A 22,146-nucleotide genomic window follows, 5' to 3' on the forward strand; every position below is an offset into this window, starting at 1 on the left:
AGGCTCAGTAGAAGCACTAGGAGACATTTCCCGGTAAGAGAGGCTACCAAGGATAAACAACTAGATAGTCAGATCCCACACATATCAAGCATTTCAAATCATACACACAATATGCTCGATATGTGCAAATACAACATGGCATCACAACATAACTCTATGACTCAAAGTATTTATTCAATAGGCTCTGAGGAGAGAGATATTACAAACATGGGCTCTCGACCCAGCATTCAGAGCATACAAGTCAAAGCACAAACGGAAGCTTAACATGTCTGGGTACAGACATCTACAAATGAAAAAGGCTGAGAAGCCTAACTATCTACTAGATCCTGCCGAGGGAACAAGATCGTAGCTGAGGTAACAAGCTAAACGTCGAAGTCCACACGGAACTACTAGCGAGACTGAAGTCTCTCTGCAAAAACGTAAAATAGGCAAACGTGAGTACAAATGTACCCAGCAAGACTTACATCACAACTAACTACATATGCATCATTATCAACAAAGGGGGTGGTGGAGTTTAACTGCAGCAAGCCAGCTTTGACTCGGTGGCTATCCTGAACTACGACTGCAAGTAACTCTTTTGAGGTGGCGCACACGAGTCCACATATTCACCATATCAATACAACACTATGGATCCGCTCCCGTCTCCCTACGAGAACGCCATCCATAGCACTCACGCTTATCTTGCGTATTTTAGAGTATCCACTTTCACTTGTCTATGAACTGTACAGGCAACCCAGAAGTCCTTTACCGCGGACACGGCTATTCAAATAGATCATATTAACCCTATAGGGGTGTACTTCTTCACACACGCTCTCACCACTTACCGTCGTTTACATGACATGTACTCGGCAACCTTCAAGCGGAAGCCCACCGAGGGTGTCGGCCACGACCTGACTAACCACACAAGTCTCTCGTCCAGGTTTATCGCCTATTCGGGTTCCATACGCAAGGAGATCCGGCCGGGGTGTCACTCATGGCCCCAAACAATGTGAGCAGGGTTCCCAAGCCCACCATCCGGGTGCCACTTGGTACACCATGCCACTGTGCCTAGTCTGTCCCAAGCCCACCTGTACCGGGTTCCACTTGGTAGACTACTAACACTACCTACAAACACCAGAAACAATTTGCAACTCCTGGACAGAGATCGAGTTAATTAATAAGTCGAGAGAGTCAATTAAGGATCCCAATGTGTGGTAGTAGCTGTTCATGGATCACAAACACAGAACTCAGTTCCTGAGGACGGCTGCAATGAGACAACCCACCATGTACTCCTACATGGCCTCTCACCACTACCTTTACCAAATTGTGTTCACACACTTAGCTCTCAATAGTAGGGCATGTTCACCACATTCCAATTCATCCCCGATGAATCAGACCTGACTCAACTCTAAGCAGTAGCAGGCATGAAAAACAAGCATGAATGAGTAGGCACATCAGGGCTCAAACAACTCCTACTCATGCTAGTGGGTTTAATCTATTTACTATGGCAATGATAGGTCATGCAGAGGATAAAGGGGTTCAGCTACCGCAGCAAGTAACAGATGAATCGTTGTTGTCCTAATGCAGTAAAAGAGAGCAGGGGCGAGAGAGTGGGATTGTATCGGAATGAACAAGGGGGTTTTGCTTCCCTGGAACTTCTGAAGATAGTATAGTTCTTCATCGGTGTCATCGATCACATCGTCAAAACGCGTCTATCGAGAGGGGACAAGCACCGACAAACAAATAAGAAACACAATCAATGCAATGCAACAATATGATGCATGAATGTGACATGGCAATATGTTGTGGTTTGTGCTAATGCAACTAAAACTAGATTAAATGAAGTTGGTTTGAATCCAAGATCCAAATTCAAACTCCACATGTGGTTATTTAAATGTCATTTAATTGAATTGTCCTAAACAGTAGTCATAAGTTGTTCTAACATGCATGAAAAAGGTACAGATGGATAGATTGGATTTTTCTAATAATTTTTCATATAAAATTTATTTCATTTGGAGTTACGGTTGAATTTATATGATTTTTAGAAGTTTATAACATTTTGTGAAATAAATAAACCCTTTAAGATTTATTTAAATTCCAGAAGAATTATTGTGTCAGCATGACGTCACTATGACGTCAGCAGGTCAACTGGCTGGTCCAGGTCAAACCTGACCTATGGGACATATTGGAAAACAACGCAGGACAACCAAGATCGATCTACGGATTACGAGGGCACGCCACAGCTCATGACACCGATCATCACGCCGGATACAATACTGATAAATCCGGCCGGGCCGGACATTACCGACCAGAACTAATCGGACTACGCTGCAACATAGCCCGCCACAGAGGCACCGCACACCCCCTCTACTTCACTGATGAAGTAATGGAACATGAATTCCCAAAAGGGTTTAAACCCGTCAACATTGAGTCATACGATGGCACAACAGACCCCGCGGTGTGGATCGAAGATTTTCTTCTCCACATTCACATGGCCCGCGGTGATGACCTACATGCCATCAAGTATCTCCCACTCAAGCTTAAAGGGCCAGTCAGACACTGGCTGAATAGCCTGCCAGCCAACTCCATTGGCAGTTGGGAAAATCTTGAGGACGCATTCCTCGATAACTTCCAAGGCACCTATGTGTGACCACCGGATGTTGATGACTTAAGTCACATTACCCAAAAGCCCGGAGAGTCAGCCAGCAAATTCTGGACTTGGTTCCTAACCAAAAAGAACAAAATTGTCGACTATCCGAATGCCGAGGCCCTGGCGGCCTTTAAGCATAATTTCCGTGATGAGTGGCTTGCCCGACACCTCAGCCAGGAAAAACCAAAGACCATGGCGACACTCACGACACTAATGACCCTCTTTTGCGCGGGTGAGGACAGTTCGCTGGCTCGCAGCAACACCGTGCCTGGAAACCCTGGCACTTCAGATATCTGTGACAGTAACGGAAAGCCATAGCACAACAGACACAAGCGTCGAAACAATGGCGACAATGCGGAGGATACGGCAGTCAATGCCGGATTCAGCAACTCCAAATCCGGTCAGCGGAAGAAGCCGTTCAAAAGAAACAATCCGGGATCATCCAGTCTGGACCGCATACTCGACCGCTCGTGCCTGATTCACGACACCCCCGATAAACCAGCCAATCGCACTAATAGAGATTGCTGGTTGTTCAAACAGGCCGGCAAGATAAATGCCGAGAACAAGGACAAGGGGCTGCACAACAATGATGACGAGGAGCCCCGGCGTCTGAACACTGGAGGACAGAAGAAAGCCCCCCCCCCCAGGTTAAAACGGTGAACATGATCTATGCCGCTCACATCCCCAAATGGGAGCAAAAGCGTGCACTCAGGGACGTCTATGCGATGGAGCCCGTCGTCCCAAAATTCAACCCATGGTCATCCTGCCCGATCACCTTTGATCGTAGGGACCATCCCACTAGCATCCGTCACGGCGGCTCAGTCGCATTGGTCCTTGACCCAATCATCGACGGATTCCACCTCACACGAGTCCTCATGGACGGTGGCAGCAGCCTGAACCTGCTTTATTAGGACACAGTGCACAAAATGGGCATCGATCCGTCACGGATCAAACCCACCAAAACCACCTTCAAAGGTGTAATTCCAGGGGTAGAGGCCCGCTGCACGGGCTCAATAACACTGGAAGTGGTCTTCGGATCTCCGGATAACTTCCAAAGCGAGGAGTTAATCTTCGATGTCGTCCCTTTCTATAGTGGCTATCATGCACTACTTGGGCGAACTGCGTTCGCTCGTTTCAATGTGGTGCCGCACTATGCATACCTCAAGCTCAAGATGCCAGGACCTCACGGGGTCATAACAGTCAATGGAAATACAGACTGCTCCCTCCGTACGGAAGAACATACTGCGGCCTTCGTGGCAGAAGTACAAAGCAGCCTCCTCCGACAAACAGCCAATTCGGCAATGACATCCCCGAACACCGTCAAGCGAGTCTGGAGTACCCCGCAACAGGACCGTTAGGCACGCCAGGAGCTCGACTAGCAATCCGGCCTCCACGTCAAGGGAATACTCAGGTGGTCCTCTTCAATGATCATTATACTTGTTCTTACATACCTGCATGTAGCCTGCCCTTGGATAGGACATGTCAAATAGTCCTATTTTTCTGCTTAATGCATCAATTGTACACCTACGTTTTGCCGTATTGTCCAAATAAATTGGAAGTGGTACATAGCGTCAGCTTCTTTTTACTATCCTCGTATTTTCTATTGAATATTTATTCAATATTGCATCCGTACATTTTGGTACGGTCAGTTTGCCAGGAGCTTCTTATCGAGCCCCATAAAATGGCAAGAAAAGTCTGAACACTTTCAACAGTGCGGCACCCCAAACTTATAGCATTATTTGCATCAGCTTCGAATCATGTCTTTGGTCAATAGTTGGGTTAGCCCTGCTCCCTTGTTTTGGTACCTTACGTTCCGTTATATCGGCTAAGGTAGCGCAAGGAGAACTACTGCGATTGTGTCCCGGTTCTTCCGGACAAGCACCTTAGTAGAGAAAGCCGAAAACTGACTGTCATGATGCGGCGAGAGCCGGTCGCTGTTCATGAGGTACTAAAATCCCTAAAGATTTTTTCTGCTTAAGGCGAGGAATCGGCCTTGCCCGATTTAGGCGTGTATAACGCCCCAGTTCGGCCTTCCGAATACTAGGGGCTTCGCCGAAATTTAAAATTATAGACTTCTATGGCCAAGTGAGATTTATAAAGCCGAATAGTCCGATTGCCTCGTTCGCTGCGCTAAACACCTCCTTAAAGGACCAAAACTTTGGATAAAGAGTGTTTGGGTTTCCACGAACACCCCAGTACTAGTTATAAGGGGCGGAAGCCGACGACTGGACTACTTTCGGATTTTGATAAACGGTCAAGAGAAGGTAATATTTTAAATCAAACAAAGTGTTACATAGCACAAATAAACATGTTCTCATATTAGACAGACGACATGAGTACATTTACTCGAAAATAATGTTCTTAGGACATTCATCCGACACAAGCCGAGCGCCTTTCATAACGCCATCATAATACATTTCGGGATAGCGGTGCTCCATGCCCTTCGGGGGTCCATCCTTCACAAGCTTCTCAGCATCCAGTTTGCCCCAATGAATCTTCGCGCGGGCAAGGGCCTGTCGGGCACCCTCAATACATACGGACTTCTTGATAACTTCTAGCCGTGGACAAGCATGCACCATCCGCTTCACCAGGCCAAAGTAACTGCCAGGAAGGGGCTCTCCAGGCCACATCCGGACTATGAGGTCCCTCATGGCCTGTTCGGCCGCATTGTGGAGTTCGACCAGCTGCTTCAGTTGGTCACTCAGAGGCATCGGGTGTTCGGCCCCAGTATATTGGGACCAGAACAGCTTCTCCTTAGAGCTCCCCTCTTCAGCATGATAGAACTCCATGGCATCTGAAATACTGCGTGGCAGATCTGCGAATGCCCCAGGAGAGCTCCGGATTCGTGTAAGTAAAAGAAATGACTCCTCCACATGCTTGCTTTGCATAAAGAATGCCTTACCCTCCGCTATCTTCTTGGCCACCTGGATTTCCTGGAGGGCCTTTTGGGCTTTGTCCCTGGCGTCGGCCACGCTCTGGAGGGCCTTCACAAGCTCAGACACTTGTGTCTTGTAGTCATGCTCCAGGGAGTCGAACTTCTTGTTGAGCTCCTGGAGCTCCTGCTGTACCTCTCCCACCTGAGCATCTTGCTTCTCATGCTCAGTGCGCTCCGTATCCGCCTTGGCTTCGGCCGCGGACAGCGCTTCCTTCAGGGCCGCCACTTCGGTCGCGGTCCCTATCAAAAGCCATGATGCTTTTTATTAGCATCACCAACTTTTTATGCTTTATACGACATATGGACGGGGTTTCTCTTACCTTTGTTCGCCTCGAGCTACTTCTTCACGAGGCCGAGCTCTTCTTCGGCCTGCCCCAGTTCGTGCTTGAGTCCGGCAACCTCAGCCATGCGTGCAGCGGCGGTCAGCAGCAGTGCCTGTTTGATTCATATAGACGAAAACTATTAGCTTCCTACGGTTTTTTAGTTGACCCTCCATTTGGCTTTTCTTTCCGAACACCAACCAGAGTATCAAGGGATACTGTCTATCGGGTGATATTTCCTCACACTTTCTTTACCTCAAAGCCTATTAGCAGGCTGGAGCAGGCTTTGGTCAATCCTCTCTTGACCGAACCTTCTCAATCAACGTACCCATAAGTGTACAGTGTTCATCCGCGATGGAAGCGCCTCGAAGCACTTCCAACAAATTGTCCGATGCCTCCGGCTGGGCGGAGGTCATCGGCATGGCCGGCTCGCCCTCCTTTGCGAGGGACTGCTTACCGGAATCCGGAACCTTTGTAGGCTCCGGCGCGATAACCGGCTGGGAGCCAGACTTGTTGTGGCTCCCGTCAGCATAATCCATGGGGTTCTCATCCCCCATGTGTCTGGCGGCCGAGATTTTGCCTTGGGGCGTCTCCGAAACCGCCGCCTCCTGCTCTGGCATCCTCCGGGACAACGCCTCGCTGTCATCCACAGGTCGTGGGGAGGTTGCCGTCGGGAGTGAATTCATCTCCGACTCGTTCAGCGACTCCTCTGAAGAGGACTCCTCGAGATCGGACCCGGCCGGACTACATAAACGTGTTCGGCGTCATTACAAAGCATAAGGTGAAAGTCGCACGAATAATATTATGGAATGCGGATACTTATGACCTCGCCCGGGGTTTGCCCTTGGGCAGCCACTCCTCTTCACTAAAAGCAACGGTAGTGGATTGATCTAGAAGGGACGCCTTTCCCCTCTTCGGCGTCCTGGCCTCCCCCGACGGGGCGGCGTTCCTTTTCTTCCCCTCCCTAGTACAGGGTGTCGGTGTAAAAACCAGCAAATCTCGGGTAGGGATCCCGAACTGTGGGTCTAAGGCTAATGGTAACAGGAGGCTGGGGACATGATATTTACCCAGGTTCAGGCCCTCTCGATGGAGGTAATACCCTACTTCCTGCTTGATTGATCTTGATGATATGAGTACTACAAGAGTTGATCTACCACGAGATCAGAGAGGCTAAACCCTAGAAGCTAGCCTATGGTATGATTGTTGTTGTATGATGGGTCCTACGGACTAAACCCTCCGGTTTATATAGACACCGGAGGGGGCTAGGGTTACACAAAGTCGGTTTACAGGGGAGGAGGTCTACATCCGAATCGCCAAGCTTGCCTTCCACGCTAAGGAGAGTCCCATCCGGACACGGGATGAAGTCTTCTATCTTGTATCTTCATAGTCCAACAGTCCGGCCAAAGTACATAGTCTGGCTATTCGGATACCCCCTTATCTAGGACTCCCTTAGTAGCCCCCGAACTAGGCTGCAATGACGATGAGGCCGGCGCGCAGATTGTCTTCGGCATTGCAAGGCGTGTTCTTCTCCAAATCCGGTGCACCCGTTGTAGTGAATAGTGTCCGGCTTCCCAGTAAGGTTGTACTCCTCGGCTTTTGTGCTTCAGTAATGGCCACCTCCATGTGTCGATCGAAGACGAGGGGCCGGGGCATTTTTGCATTTGACACCCTAATCCCGTAGGTGAGCCGTCTATTTGAGGAGACGGGGATCTTAAGATCCAAATCACACCATCTTCCCCCAAGCAAGCTTTCCGCAGAGCACGCCCAAAATTGGCCATCCCATCATGACCGATTGCCGCAGCCCAGCTCGCCGCTCCCCCAGCTTGAAGCCAGTGGATTGGGAAATGTGTTCCATCCCTCACAGCCGCCTAATAGAGCTACAGACCAAAGGGTTCCTTCAGCCCGCATACATGGTCCCCGTCCGATCCGGACTAGCAACCTATAATGGCGGGGAGCAAGTGGAGGGATTCCCTAACCCATATCGGGAGGAGCGGGTATGCCTTGTCCCATATCTGCTAAGAGGCGTCGGGTTTCCAATCCACCCATTCCTCCGCGGGATCCTGGAGTTCTACGGTCTCAAGTTGCATAATCTTACCCCCACCTCCATACTGCACATCGCGAGCTACGTCGCCCTCTGCGAGTTGTTTCTGGGCTGCGAAGCTCATTTCGAGCTATGGAAGAGGTTATTTTGCCTCGTCCCCCCCCCCCAACCAGGAGGGATCTATATATCAAGTGGGCGGAGCCGAAATATGGCGCATCGCCCAGACCAGATACCTGTCCGGTACTCCAAAGAAGGCGTCTGAAGACTGGCCCTCGAAGTGGTTTTATATTGATGACGTTCCCCTTCCGGACCCAGTCCGGATGGGCCTTCTTGAGTTCACCAATACTCTGCTGAAGAAACGCCAAAGCTGGCGCCCTCGGAGCCGTCAGGAGGAAGAAAACAGGGAAGTCTTCTATCTAATGAGCCAGATACAAACCCTGGCCAAATCAGGATTGACAATAATCAAAGTTATGTCAATATGCATAATAAGGGGAGTGCATCCACTTCAATATAGGGGAAAACCTATGTGGCACTTCAATGGAGAAGACGATGCCTCCCACTGCAGTCGCAAAGGTCCGGACTCCACCACATTGTTGGCGAGGATACTATCCGAATTGTACAAAGGATAAGAAGAGGAGTTCCTCCACATTAAACCGTGGGATGGATTTTCCATGTACAACCCCCGAAGCTAGGTAAGTTGTCATTTTTTACTCGACTCTAACCATTCCTTCCTTCTTTGCCACAATTATTTACCATGCTATTTCAAAACAGGAACTAAGGAAGGCCGTGAAAGAGTTTAACAACCCTCTCCGCAGCCAGAGGATCCCGGCCGGGCTCTCGACCCCGGACTTGAAGAAGATCCAGACATATCCGTGGAATCCGTCGACGGTACTTTCTATCAGGCAAGTAATGGTGGCTCTTTAGTGGCCATCATCGCGGATTATCCCGGACTGCTTCCCGTGTCACATGTAAGTAATGCCGGGGTTCCAACCTTCCGAAAAGATTCCTTCGTTTTGCCGTAGCTTATGACCACACGCTGTGTTTTTATAAAAACAGCGATCGGGACGTCGTGCGGAGCCCGCGGGGGCCTCTCAGCAAGAGGCGCCTAGACAAGGTAGGCTAAAGAGGAAGGCGGTTAGGAGCGATACGCAGACGCAGAGGTATTCATTAAACTTGCCCCGTGGTTTATTGGGTCTTTTTATCGAGGCGTGATGATTTTAATTATATCCCGACAGGAAACGCCGGACTGTGCCCGGGGACCCTACCGGCCATGCCTCTAGCAGCCGGATTCCCAGACCGGATTCACGGGTGGAGGCTGACGTGGGGACAGTGCCAAACTGTCCTCCCGCGGAGGATACGGATATGCTTTCCGCCACAAAATCATAAGTGGAGAGCGCCATGAATCACTGGCACCGACGGGCCGTACTCCACAGTGGTATTTTTCTGAAGAGGCGTTCAATGCCTTCAATTCCGGACACGCCTATATCCGCGCTGCTCAAGATGGACTTGCCAGAGCAATGGACCAGTATGTGAAGGATATACGGGAAAGGAAATTTAATAAGTATGTGTAGTAGTAGCCCCTGAGACTTGAAACAGTTGGCACAACTGATTTAAGGATCATGAAATGCATAGGTTCTTGTAGAGAACAATGCCCAGTTGTATCAAGAGATAGAGGAGTGTAAGGCCCAAATGAAGGCTAATGTAGCCGAACAAGAGGGATCCAAAAAGGCTTCTTCTGATAAGAATTTCCTTCTACCAGTTTGTGTGTTCGGCATGGTTTATAAATCTGACGAAAGATTGGGCAGACAATCCCGGAGGAAATCCGGAGACTTAATGAGCTGCATCTGCGAAGTCAGCTGTAAGCGGGTGAACGCGTGCTGACGCAGTCTATCCAGGAGAAGAATAAGCTGCAAGATGCTAATCTCCAACTGAGTGTCGAATTGAAAGATGTTCGGGCTCCGTGAAGGAGAACCGGAGGCTTCGATGCGACATTTATAGTAAGTGCTTGAACGAACTGTAGTATAGTTCGGCGAGGAGGTGTATTGACAGAGTTATGGCTGCAGGTATGTTAACGGGACGCCCTGAAGAGGAGATGCCCGGGTCTGCAGGCAATATGCTGCAAGAGCTTTCACAACTGCACGAATGAGCTCGGCAGGTGATGCAGGGTATTGCCCAGGCTTTGTGGCCGTCCACTTCCCTGCCAGGAGGCATGGGCGAACTTGTAGAGATGCTTAAAGGAGCACGGCGGCGCTTCCAATTTGGAAGATATCAGCCTGACGGCAAGGTGTGAGAGAAGCTTGGGCCATGGTGAATACGTGATACGCCAAGGCTGACCCGAACCATATGGCCGAAGTCGGACCGGCTGGGCCAGATGGACAAGAGATACCCGTTAGTTTAGTATATGATCAAGTAGCATTAGCTGCAAAGTATTCCCAGCAGGATCGTAAGCTAGACAGCCTGTTGGATGGTATAGAGGAAGAGTACAGCCAGTCTATATGATTATGTAATTTTAAATGGGCTCATGTACTCCCTAGTCGGATTGAAAATCATTTGTCATGGCGGACCATTTCGCTTCAGCCCCCGGATCTGACAGTCCTGGGTGTATCCGAATACCCGCACAGTAATGAAAAACCGGGGTATGCGTGGAAACCAGGCGTAGGGGTCATAAGTGCTTGAACAGAAAAGTACCCAACTAGTTATGTTATATTACATGGATAGTAAGAAACATCTTCCAGAGAGAATAGTTCCGTTAGGGGTTCCTTTCTCTAGGTATGCATGGATCGATGTGCATCTCCGAACTGTGAACAAAAGCGCAAGAAACAAAACATCTGGGTATTTTCGTTGTTAGGAATGAGAACATCTTTTGTTCACCGACCGAATATTCCCTTAAGAACGCTAGCTTTCAGCTTCACCCAGTTTGAGGTACACATCCGGCTCAACCGGCAGTAATAATCACAGAGGTGCTCCCCTTATGCCCTAGCCGAATTAACGGGAATGTAGGGCATAAATACAAGAGCCAGGCAACCCAGCATGGCCAAAACTTAAGTCATATCGATGCATATAATGGTGAAGAAAAGGCACATATGGAATGAAAAATGCATATGTGGCTGGCAAGAAGCCATTAAAGTAGTTATATATATATAGCTTCCAAATAGGAAGCCCCCAGGTATAGTGTGCGCATAATGCGGCCGGAGTGCTCGGAGCATCCATACAGTTTTAAGGTTGTATATAAAAAAGGAAAAAGGGGCAAGAAAGGAGGAAAGAGAACATAATTGTGGGGGCAGAGTTAAGGAGACGAACACTGGGTTCGGCACTAGGCGTAGAATCTCCGGAGTCTGGCCGCGTTCCATGGGTTCAGCTCGAGTCTGTTATCAGATGCACTGCGCAGACGGTACGCTCCTCCGGTGAGAACTTTATCAATGATGAAGGGACCCTCCCACTTGGGTTTGAGCTTGTCCTTCTTCTTCTCAGGTAGGCGTAGAACGAGTTCACCAATGTTATTAGTTTTGGCCCGTACTTCTCTGCTTTGATACCTTCGAGCCTGTTGCTGATAGAATGCGGAACGAGCTTTAGCGACATCACGTTCCTCCTCCAAAGCATCCAAGTTGTCTTGCCGGTCTAGCTCGGCTCCCTTCTCTTCATACATGCGCACACGAGGAGAGTCATGAATTATATCGCAGGGCAGCACTGCTTCTGCGCCGTACACCATAAAAAATGGTGTGTATCTGGTGGTGCAATTCGGCGTGGTCTGCAGCCCCCAGAGTACGGAGTCGAGTACCTCGACCCAATGCGTGTCTAATTCCTTCAAGGATTGCAGTAGTCTGGGTCTGATGCCTCTCATAATAAGACCATTTGCACGTTCGACCTGACCGTTTGTTTGGGGGTGATAGACAGAGGCATAGTCGAGCTTAATGCCCATTTTGCCACACCAGGCTTTCACCTCTTCGGCTGTAAAATTCGAGCCGTTGTCAGTGATGATACTATGGGGGGCACCGTAACGGTGTACAACCTCCGATATGAAGTCTATCACTGGTCCGTATTTGGCCGTTTTAACTGGTTTGGCTTCAATCCATTTGGTGAACTTTTCCACCATGACCAATAGGTATTTTTTCTTATGGCTACCCCATTTAAGGGGTCCCACCATATCCAGCCCCCAGACCACGAAGGACCAAGTTATGGGGATCGTTTGGAGAGCGGTAGGGGGCATATGGCTCTGATTGGCAAATAGTTGACAACCAACACAATGTTGGACAAGGTCCTGTGCGTCTGCCCGGGCTATCGGCCAGTAGAATCATGTCCAAAAGGCCTTGCTTACGAGAGCTTGGGCTGCCGCGTGGTGCCCTCCTAGTCCGGAATGGATTTCGGCTAAGAGTTGCCGCCCTTCCTCTTCGGAGATGCATCGTTGGAGCACTCCGGTGGCGCTCTTCTTGTAGAGTTCTCCTTCATGGACTTTGTAGGCTTTAGAGCGTCGCACAATACAACGTGCCTCATTTTGGTCCTCGGGGAGCTCTTGCCTATTAAGGTAGGCCAAGAAGGGCTTGGTCCACGGGGCGATGATAGCCATTATTTCGTGGGCCGAAGATGTTATTTCGGTGGCAGAGCCTCCAATTACGTCAGAAGGTTCATAATCTGGGGTTGTGTTCGGAGCCGGACTAATTGTGCCAGACTCACATTCCCATGTCACGGACAGCTTGAACAGACTTTCTAAGAAGATATTAGGTGGGACGGGGTCGCGTCTAGTGCCGATGTGGGCGAGGATATCGGCCGCTTGGTTATTTTCTCTGACCACATGGTGGAATTCGAGCCCCTCGAACCGAGCTGATATTTTGAGGACGGCATTGTGAGAGGCCGCCATTTTTGGATCCTTGGCGTCAAAGTCTCCATTTACGTGAGATATTGCAAGGTTCGAGTCCCCGCGCACTTCGAGGGGTTGAATGCCCATGGAGACCGCCATCCAAAGATCATGCAACAGAGCCTCGTATTCGGCTGCATTGTTGGAGTCTGTGTATAATATTTGGAGGACATACTGTACCGTGTCTCCGGTGGGGGATGTCAGGACGACACCCGCTCCCAATCCGGCCAGCATTTTGGAGCCGTCGAAATGCATGATCCAATTTGAGTACGCACCATACTCTTTAGGGAGTTCGGCTTTTGTCCATTCAGCGACGAAGTCAGCCAGTACTTGCGACTTAATGGCCCACCGTGGTTTGTATGTTATGTCGAACGGAAGGAGCTCAATAGCCCATTTAGCGATTCGGCCTGTTGCGTCGTGGTTATTTATTATGTCATTGAGTGGCACTTTGTAGGCCACCGTGATCGAACACTCTTGAAAGTAGTGTCGTAGTTTCCGAGATGCCATGAAGACCGCATATGCTATCTTTTGATAGTGCGGGTACCGAGATTTACATGGAGTGAGGACAGTGGACATGTAATATACCGGCTTTTGGAGCGGGAACTTGTGTCCGTCTGCCTCTTGTTCGACGACGAGCACTGCACTCACAACTTGGTTTGTTGCGGCTATGTATAATAGCATGGGTTCGCCAATGTTTGGCACGGTCAGGACTGGGTTGGTGGCCAAGAGTGCCTTTATTTCTTCCAGTCCGGTCGTGGCCGCATCCGTCCACTCGAAGTGTTCGGTGCGTCGAAGAATGCGATACAGGGGTAGTGCCTTTTCTCCTAGGCGGGAGATAAAGCGGCTTAAGGCAGCCACACATCCAGTTAATTTCTGGATCTGCTTGAGGTCTGTTGGGATAGACAACTGTGACAGAGCTCGGATTTTTGTCGGATTGGCTTCAATTCCTCTATTGGAAACGGTTAAGCCTAGCAATTTTCCGGAGAGTACTCCAAAGACACACTTCTCCGGGTTGAGCTTGATGTCGTATGTTCAGAGATTATCGAACGTAAGCCTCAAGTCATCTCTTAAAGTCTCGATATGTCTTGTTTTGATGACCACGTCGTCTACGTAGGCCTCTACTGTCTTGCCTATTTGTTTTTCCAGGCATGTCTGAATCATGTGTTGATAGGTTGCGCCGGCGTTTTTGAGCCCGAAGGGCATGGTGTTGAAACAGAAGGGGCCATACAGAGTTATGAAGGTTGTTGCAGCCTGGTCAGACTCCGCCATCTTTATCTGATGGTATAAGGAGTATGCGTCGAGGAAACACAATGAGTCATGTCCTGCAGTGGCATAGATTATCTGATCAATGCGGGGGAGGGGGAAGGGATCCTTAGGGCAAGCTTTATTGAGGTCTTTGAAATCGACACACAAGCGCCAGGATTTGTCCTTTTTTGGTACCATTACCAAGTTTGCTAGCCAATCCGGATGTTTGATGTCTCTGATGAATCCGGCCTCGAGTAGCTTGGCTAGCTCTTCTCCCATGGCTTGCCGCTTAGGCTCTGAGAAGCGCCTAAGAGTCTGCTTGACTGGCTTGTATCCTTTCAGTATATTGAGGCTGTGTTCGGCCAGCCTACGTGGGATGCCCGGCATGTCTAAAGGATGCCACGCGAAAATATCCCAATTTTCACGCAGGAAGTCTCGCAGTGCAGCGTCTATTGTGGGGTTCAGCTGTGTCCCTATGGAAGCTGTCTTCGAAGGGTCCGTTGGGTGGACCTGGAATTTGACTATCTCGTCTGCTGGCTTGAAGGAGGTGGATTTAGGTCGCTTGTCGAGTATCACGTCGTCTCTGTCCACTATTGCTTGCAGTGTTGTCAGTTCTTCGGCCGCGAGGGCTTCTGATAATGCCTCCAGGGCGAGGGCGGCAGTTTTATTTTCGGCGTGGAGTGCAACGTCCGGATCACTAGCTAAAGTGATGATTCCGTTGGGCCCGAGCATTTTGAGCTTCGTGTACCCATAATGGGGTATAGCCTAAAAACTCGTGAATGCGTCCCGCCCCAAGAGGGCGTGATATCCGCTGCTGAACGGGGCTACTTGGAATGTAATTTCTTCGGACCTGTAATTCTCCGGCGTGCCGAATACCACATCCAGTGTGATTTTTCCCACGCATTGTGCCTCTCGACTAGGGATGATTCCCCTGAAGGTCGTGCTGCTTCGTTCAATGCGGCACTTGTCAATTTCCATCTTGTTAAGGGTTTCCTCATAGATGAGGTTTAGTCCGCTTCCGCCGTCCATGAGCACTTTAGTAAGCCTGAAGCCATCCACGATTCGGCTAAGAACCAAAGCGGCTGGTGCTCGGACTGTCTGGAATTAGGGTTCGTCACTGGCATTGTAGGTTATAGCCATGTCGTTCCATGGGTTTATTGTTGCCATGTGGCAAACTTCTGCGAGGCTGCGCTGAGCTCGCTTGCGCCAATTATTTGAGGCGAAAGTCTCGAAGACTGTAAATACCATATTGTTGTCTCCGGCGGGATGTTTTATGAGGATATCCTCGCCGCTCTTTGCTACCTGCCGGAGTATCCAACATGCTCTAAGGCTATGCACTGGCATAGTATCCGGTGTGCTGTGAATCTTGCACGGCCCGTTTAGCCATTCTTCCAATACGGTTACGCGCCTTGCGGCGGGCTTTATTTTTTTGGTATTTGAATCAGGTGACTTACGAGAGTTTACCCTTTTAGTTCGCTCAGAGGATTTGGCTAGAGCCGGATTGTCCCAGAAACTTGTTTGGGTTTTCCAGGCGCTTTCCATCGCGCAGTACTTTTGCACTATGGCCGCTAAGTCAGCGAAGTGTACTATGTAACGGCGATTTGTAGCGTTGAGAATCCCTTTGTCCATGCAATCTTTGCAAAAGAGGGAGATTGTATTTGCCTCGCGACAGTCCTTGACCCTGTTTATCACAAGGAGGAATCTGGCCCAGTAGTGATGTACTGTTTCTTGGGGCTCTTTTCTGATATGGGAAATATTGGATAAATCTGGGTGGGTGAGCGGATTTGAATCTGAATCCCGGCCTGATCTGGGACCCAGGGGCAAAGAAGCTTCCGAGCTTAATGGCTTGGGTTCTGGGGGGTTGCCCGATTTCTTCGGCCCGCCCCCCGATCCTGAGTCCGGGACCGGGGTCATGTCCTCCCGTGAGCGGGTGTCTGGCTCGGAGAGCTCGAAAATCTGGACATAGTTCGTCATCAAAGTGGAGGGAGAATTAGGATGATGCTCTTCCACTACCGCTGTCTCATGGGTGACCGGTGGACAGTGAATCTCCCTTTGATCAGGTTTAAGCCCGATCCGGTCATAGTCCATAGCGACGCCCAGGGCGGTGATGCGATCCAAGAGCGCATTGAGGGAGAAGAGCTCCATTGGGTCCATCTGTTCGGCAAATTCCGAATCAACGTGGAGGCTATTTTTAACGACCTGAGAAGTCATCGTCGGTGCAACAGCCGATCGGGCAGTCATAACGAAGCCGCCCAGCCGGAGAGTTTGGCTTAAAGCCAGCGCTCCCCCGGAGGTGATGTTGTCTTTGACAATGAGACAAGCCATCAGGCCTTATGGTGATGACATAGAGGAACTCTCAATGAAAGCACCAATGTCAGTGTCAAAACCGGCGGATCTCGGGTAGGGGGTCCCGAACTATGCGTCTAAGGCTAATGGTAACAGGAGGCTGGGGACACGATGTTTACCAAGGTTCGGGCCCTCTCGATGGAGGTAATACCCTACTTCCTGCTTGATTGATCTTGATGATATGAGTAATACAAGAGTGGATCTACCACGAGATCAGAGAGGCTAAACCCTAGAAGCTAGTCTATGGTATGTTTGTTGTTGTATGATGGGTCCTACGGACTAAACCCTCCGGTTTATATAGACATCGAAGGGGGCTAGGGTTACACAGAGTTGGTTTACAGAGGAGGAGATCTACATCCGAATCGCCAAGCTTGCCTTCCACGCCAAGGAGAGTCCCATCCAGACACGGGACGAAGTCTTCTATCTTGTATCTTCATAGTCCAACAGTCCGGCCAAAGTACATAGTCCGGCTGTCCGGTTACCCCCTTATCCAGGACTCCCTCACGGGGAGGGGGCATTTCTTCACGTTTCCCCCCGTCCTTAGGGGGGAATCTTCTTCATCATCTTCGGATGATGACTCTATCACGGCCCTGCGCCGAGACTTTTTCTGGTCCCAGCGACCGCCTTCTTGGGCCCTTCGGCCCCCTCAGTTGAGGCGGCCTTCTTCTTCTTATTCTTCTTCTTCCTCTCCTCCCCTTCATGGGAGGAGTGCACCTCGTCCTCTTCTGGCGAGGCGTCGGGTGCGGCCTCATGCCGAAGACACTTCCGGGTCCCCGTGGCCTTCTTTTCGGCCTTTTTCTCCGACACCTTGTAAGGCGCCGGAACCAGCATCTCCGCCAGGAGTGCGCTTACTGGGTCTTCAGGCAATGGAGCCGGACAGTCAATCCGCTCCACCATCTCCACCCAATCATGTTCAGTCAGCAAGGTGACTTAAAAATCCTCCCGTGAATGTACTAAGTGAACATCTCGTAAATAGTCAAAGGACTTACCGGACTGGCAAGGCACATTGCGCGGAGCCCCCGGTCCTCGGAAAGGGGAGGAGGGACTTCACTGGTCTTGAACAAAACCTTCCAGATTCCTTTGTGCCTTGTGTCAAAGAGCTCTAGCAGCATTTGGTGTTCGGCCAGGTCAAACTCCCACATATCAAATGTCCGTCTTTGACACGGGAGGATCCGGCGAATGAGCATGACCTGGACCACATTGACAAGCTTGATCTTCTTGTCCCCCATACTTCTGATGCAGGTCTCGAGTCTGGTCAGCTCTGTGGGTTCGCCCTAGGCCAGGCCCTTCTTCTCCAAGGAAGTGAGCCGCATGGGGATTCCGGATCTGAATTTGGGGGCCGCCAACCAGTTGGCATCGCGCGGCACGGTGACGTAGAACCACCCTGATTGCCACCCATTTATGGTGTCCACAAAGGAGCCGTCGAGCCATGTAACATTGGACATTTTGCCCACCATGGCACCTCCGCACTCCGCCTGTTGGCCGCTCACGATCTTCGGCTTCATGCAGAAGATTTTCAACCACAGGCCGAAGTAAGGCTTGATGCGGAGGAAGGCCTCGCACACGACGATGAACGCCGAGATGTTGAAGACGAAATTCGGGGCCAGATCGTGAAAATCTAGCCCGTAGTAGTACATGAGCCCGCGGACAAAAGGGTGGAGTGGAAACCCTAGTCCACGGATAAAATGAGGGAGAAATACTACTCTGTCCCGAGACTTCGGAGTGGGGATAATATGTCCCTCTACCGGAAGCCTGTGCGCGATGCTCTCGGCCAGGTATCTGGCCTCCTGAAGCTTGGTGATGTTCTCCTCTGTGATAGAGGAGGCCATCCACTAGCCTCCCGCTCCGGACATATTGCGATCCTACGGAGAAGGTGAGAACTTGGGCGCTGGAGCTCGAGGGTGCGAGAACGGATGAGTGAAGAAGGAAGAAGGCGTGGGTGAGAACTGGAGATCCCCGTCCCTTTATAAAGGCGATGCAGAATGTGTGCCTCCCCACTTGCCTCTCGAAATCTCTTATTTTTTCAAGCACCTCGATTAATGGAGCTGGTTGGGTTACTGTCGGTGTCAAAACCGGCGGATCTCGGGTAGGGGGTCCCGATCTGTGCGTCTTAGGCTGATGGTAACAGGAAGCAAAGGACATAATGTTTACCCAGGTTCGGGCCCTCTCGATGGAGGTAAGACCCTACTTCCTTCTAGATTAATATTGAAGATATGTGTAGTACAAGAGTAGATCTACCACGAGATCATAGAGGCTAAACCCTAAGAGCTAGCCTATGATGGTATGATTGTAATTGTGATCGGCCTTCTAAGGACCATCCTCTCCGGTTTATATGGAGAGCTAGGGTTTACATGGAGTCGGTTACAAGGAAGGAAATATAATATCCGGATCGCCAAGCTTGTCTTCCACACAAAGGAGAGTCCCATCCAGACACGAGCCGAAGTCTTGAGTCTTGTATCTTGACGCTTCTATAGTCCGAACGATGTATACAGTCCGGTTGTCCGGATACCCCCTTATCCAGGACTCCCTCAGTAGCCCCTGAACCAGGCTTCAATGACGATGAGTCCGGCGCGCAGTCTTGTCTTCGGCATTGCAAGGAGGGTTCCTCCTCCGAATATTCCAAGAAGGTTATCGAACACGTAGACCGTGTCCGGATCTACAAGATGATCTTCACATACCCTAGTATAAATCCGTTCTGCTGGCAATTTTTGCACGTCGTGCCCTTGCATCGTGGCCTGGTCCAACACGAACCGGCGTCTCCTGCTCCACCTCGACTCGCGTTGCGAGGCGGTTTTATTGGCACGTCCTACCAAAGCAGAGATCGTGTCCCTCTTAATACGGGATTCTTTATCAATATGGGAATATGTGGCCCCACGGCCACCATAGGTATGATTCTGTGTATTTTAAATAAGTCTCAAGCGGTCGCGCTGAGGACTCTTGGTATTCATCCCTTTTATAAAGGGGTCAGGGCCTACGCCTTTTTACCACCTCTCCTGCTCTTCCTCGCCCCTCGAGCTCCGGCACTCAAAACCTAAGCTCCAGCACCCCAGATCCTCTAGCAAGTCCGGATCCGACGCAATAGACCAGTGGGTGGCCTCCTTGATTCAGGAGGAGGATCTTGCGAAGCTTAGGGAGGTCGGATACCTGACCGCCGATGTCCAGCACAGGCTTCCTGCTCTGGGGCAAATTATCCCCACGCCGGAGCCCAATGAGAGCGTCGTGTTCATTCCTCACTTCCTCCGAGGCCTGGGACTCACCCTCGACCCCTTTGTGAGGGGGCTCATGTTCTACTATGGGTTCGATTTTCATGATCTGGCTCCAGACGCCATCCTCCACATCTCGTCTTTCATTATTGTGTGCGAGGCTTTTCTCCACGTCAACCCACACTTCGGCTTATGGCTGAAGACCTTCAATGTGAAGCCGAAGATGATCGAGGGGCGACATGCGTGAGTGCGTAGGCGCTATAATAAGCAGGAACGCTGATGCCCCATGGCCAGAGGGTTCTTTTCCGGAAGTATCCGATGTATGGCAACGGAGATGGTTCTATGTCACTGCTCCCAGAGGCACAAAGTGGGTAGCTTCCCTCGAGTTCCGCTCAGGCCCTCCATCACAGTTGGCGTCTTGCACCGATGTGGGACGGAATTATGGGCATGTTGGCGATGTACCAGAACTGCAGAATCGCATCCGGGAGCTTATTGAGAGGGACATAAATCTTGTCAGCATAATTCAAGTGATGCTAGTCCGGCGGATGTTGTCGTGCAAACGTCGGCCTCTCCGGATATGGGAGTTTAATCCGGAGGGTCCGCGGACTATTAAACACTTCTTCGGCCTGACACTCAAAGGGATGTGTAAGTTATTCATCGGACCACACGTAAAGTCTCCGAACACCACCGAGGATGCGGGCTTAAGCTGCAATTGCCTAGATGCCCAAGTAAGTAACCTTAAAGCCGGACACTTCATTTATATTTATCATAACCATTATTCTGAAAATCCTTCCGTGGCCACGAATGGCTCAACAAGGTGGAGAGAATCAGGTGTCCGGCGCCACTTCCTGAAGGCTTGCCTGGTCCCACCATTGCAAAGATGTTGGGCCGGGCGCTAAGGAAAATCCCTTCAGGGAAAGGCGAAGGAAAGGGCGGTGAAGCCGAACTTCACGCACTACGCATCCAGACCGGGGAAACCTCTACCCATCCTATGGAGGATAGCCGGAAAGGGGAGGCCAAAGCCTCCTCCCCACGCGAGAAGAAGAGGGCCGCCTCCGAAGATTTGGAGGCGGAGAGGCCCAAACAAGGGAAGAAAACATCACTAGAGGGCTCTGTCGTGACGGGCACCCTTACCGCGTCATGCCCACCAACGGGCCAGCCCTCCACCGAGCCGTAAGTTATTCATTAATTGGAAGGTGTGATGTTACTCCGAGATCCATAACCAGGACTTCGTCTTTTGTAGTCCGGCGAGCAGCTCTTCTCAACAGAGTTCGTCTTTGGGGGACCTTCGTTCGGAGATGATGGAGAGTGAGACTCCACCCACCTCTCCACCTCATGAAGCGGGCGACACGGAGGTGTCGTCACGGAGGAGTCCGAATCTGCCGAAGCCGGAGGCTAACACGTCAGCCACCCTGAGCCCGGAGCGTTTGGCTCCTACGGGGGGCGATGAGAAGGGTCCGGCGTAGTTCAGTGTCCGGCCGGACGTACTGACGGGCCGTCTGGAGCGAGCCGCGCTCTCGGAGGAGCACCGCTCTTTAATGAGCACGGTGCTCACGAAGATTTCATCCGCTACCAATACTTTGAATGAGGCATTTACAAACCTGCTCAAAGGCTTTGAGGTATGTAGTGAAAAATGCACAACTTTTTGGTTATGAAGCACGCGCTAGGTGTGCTCCCAATAGATAGTAGCCCCTGAGACTCTGTTTGCCCGCCATAGGCGGCAAACGGGGGATCATATACTAATGGCTGCGCCGTACATGTGCGCAGGCATACAAGGATCCGGCAGCCGACCAGTCTATTGAAGATGCCGAATTAAGGAGGCAAATCAGATCCATTGATGCCGATATCATGCTGGTGAATAAACGGTTGGAGGAGTCACAGGGTATGTGCTCGGCTTCCCTTATTATGATGTATAGGAAAATGCAAGAGGGGCACAATATTAATGCCATGTGTTTGCACTGGAGATGGTGCTGCTGCTGTGGAGGCCCTAAGGACAGAGCTTGCTCAGGCCAAGGAGCAAGCTTGGGCTAGCAATGTGCCTGCCCTAAAGGCGGCCGAAGAGTTGAGAGCCGAACTGGCTGGTCATCGCTGAAGCGAGGAAAAGATAGCCAAAATGGCTGAAGAGTTGAAAAATGCCGCGGACCGGTATGCACTCCTTGAAAAGGAGAATAAGGCTAGTTCGGCCGAGCTGGACAAGGCACTGAATGCCGCCAAGGAGATGCGGACCGAGATCCGGGGTATGCGGGAGGAGCTCCAACAGGCCGACAAAATCATGGTTGGGGGCTCGTACCTACTACGGACGAAGTTTTTGGATCCGAAGTATGCTCCCCTGGCTGGGCGCTTTAGTCCGCAGACGCATATGCGGACCTGGCGAATAGTACAGTTGACGCTGTCAAGTTCTTCGAGGATCAAGGTGATAAGGAGGTGGAGAGGCTTTTCTGGTCGCAATTCAATGCTCCCACTCACCCGCTGCCACTAAATGAGAAGGTGGCTGCTATGGCGGAGCTCCACAGGCTGTCCAGGCTTGCAAAGCGGTCCATAATAGACCATCTTTGGCCACAGGGGCCTAAGCCGG

This window comes from Triticum dicoccoides, chromosome 2B (genome assembly GCF_002162155.2).
Source record: "Triticum dicoccoides isolate Atlit2015 ecotype Zavitan chromosome 2B, WEW_v2.0, whole genome shotgun sequence".
Taxonomy (NCBI): Eukaryota; Viridiplantae; Streptophyta; class Magnoliopsida; order Poales; family Poaceae; genus Triticum; species Triticum dicoccoides.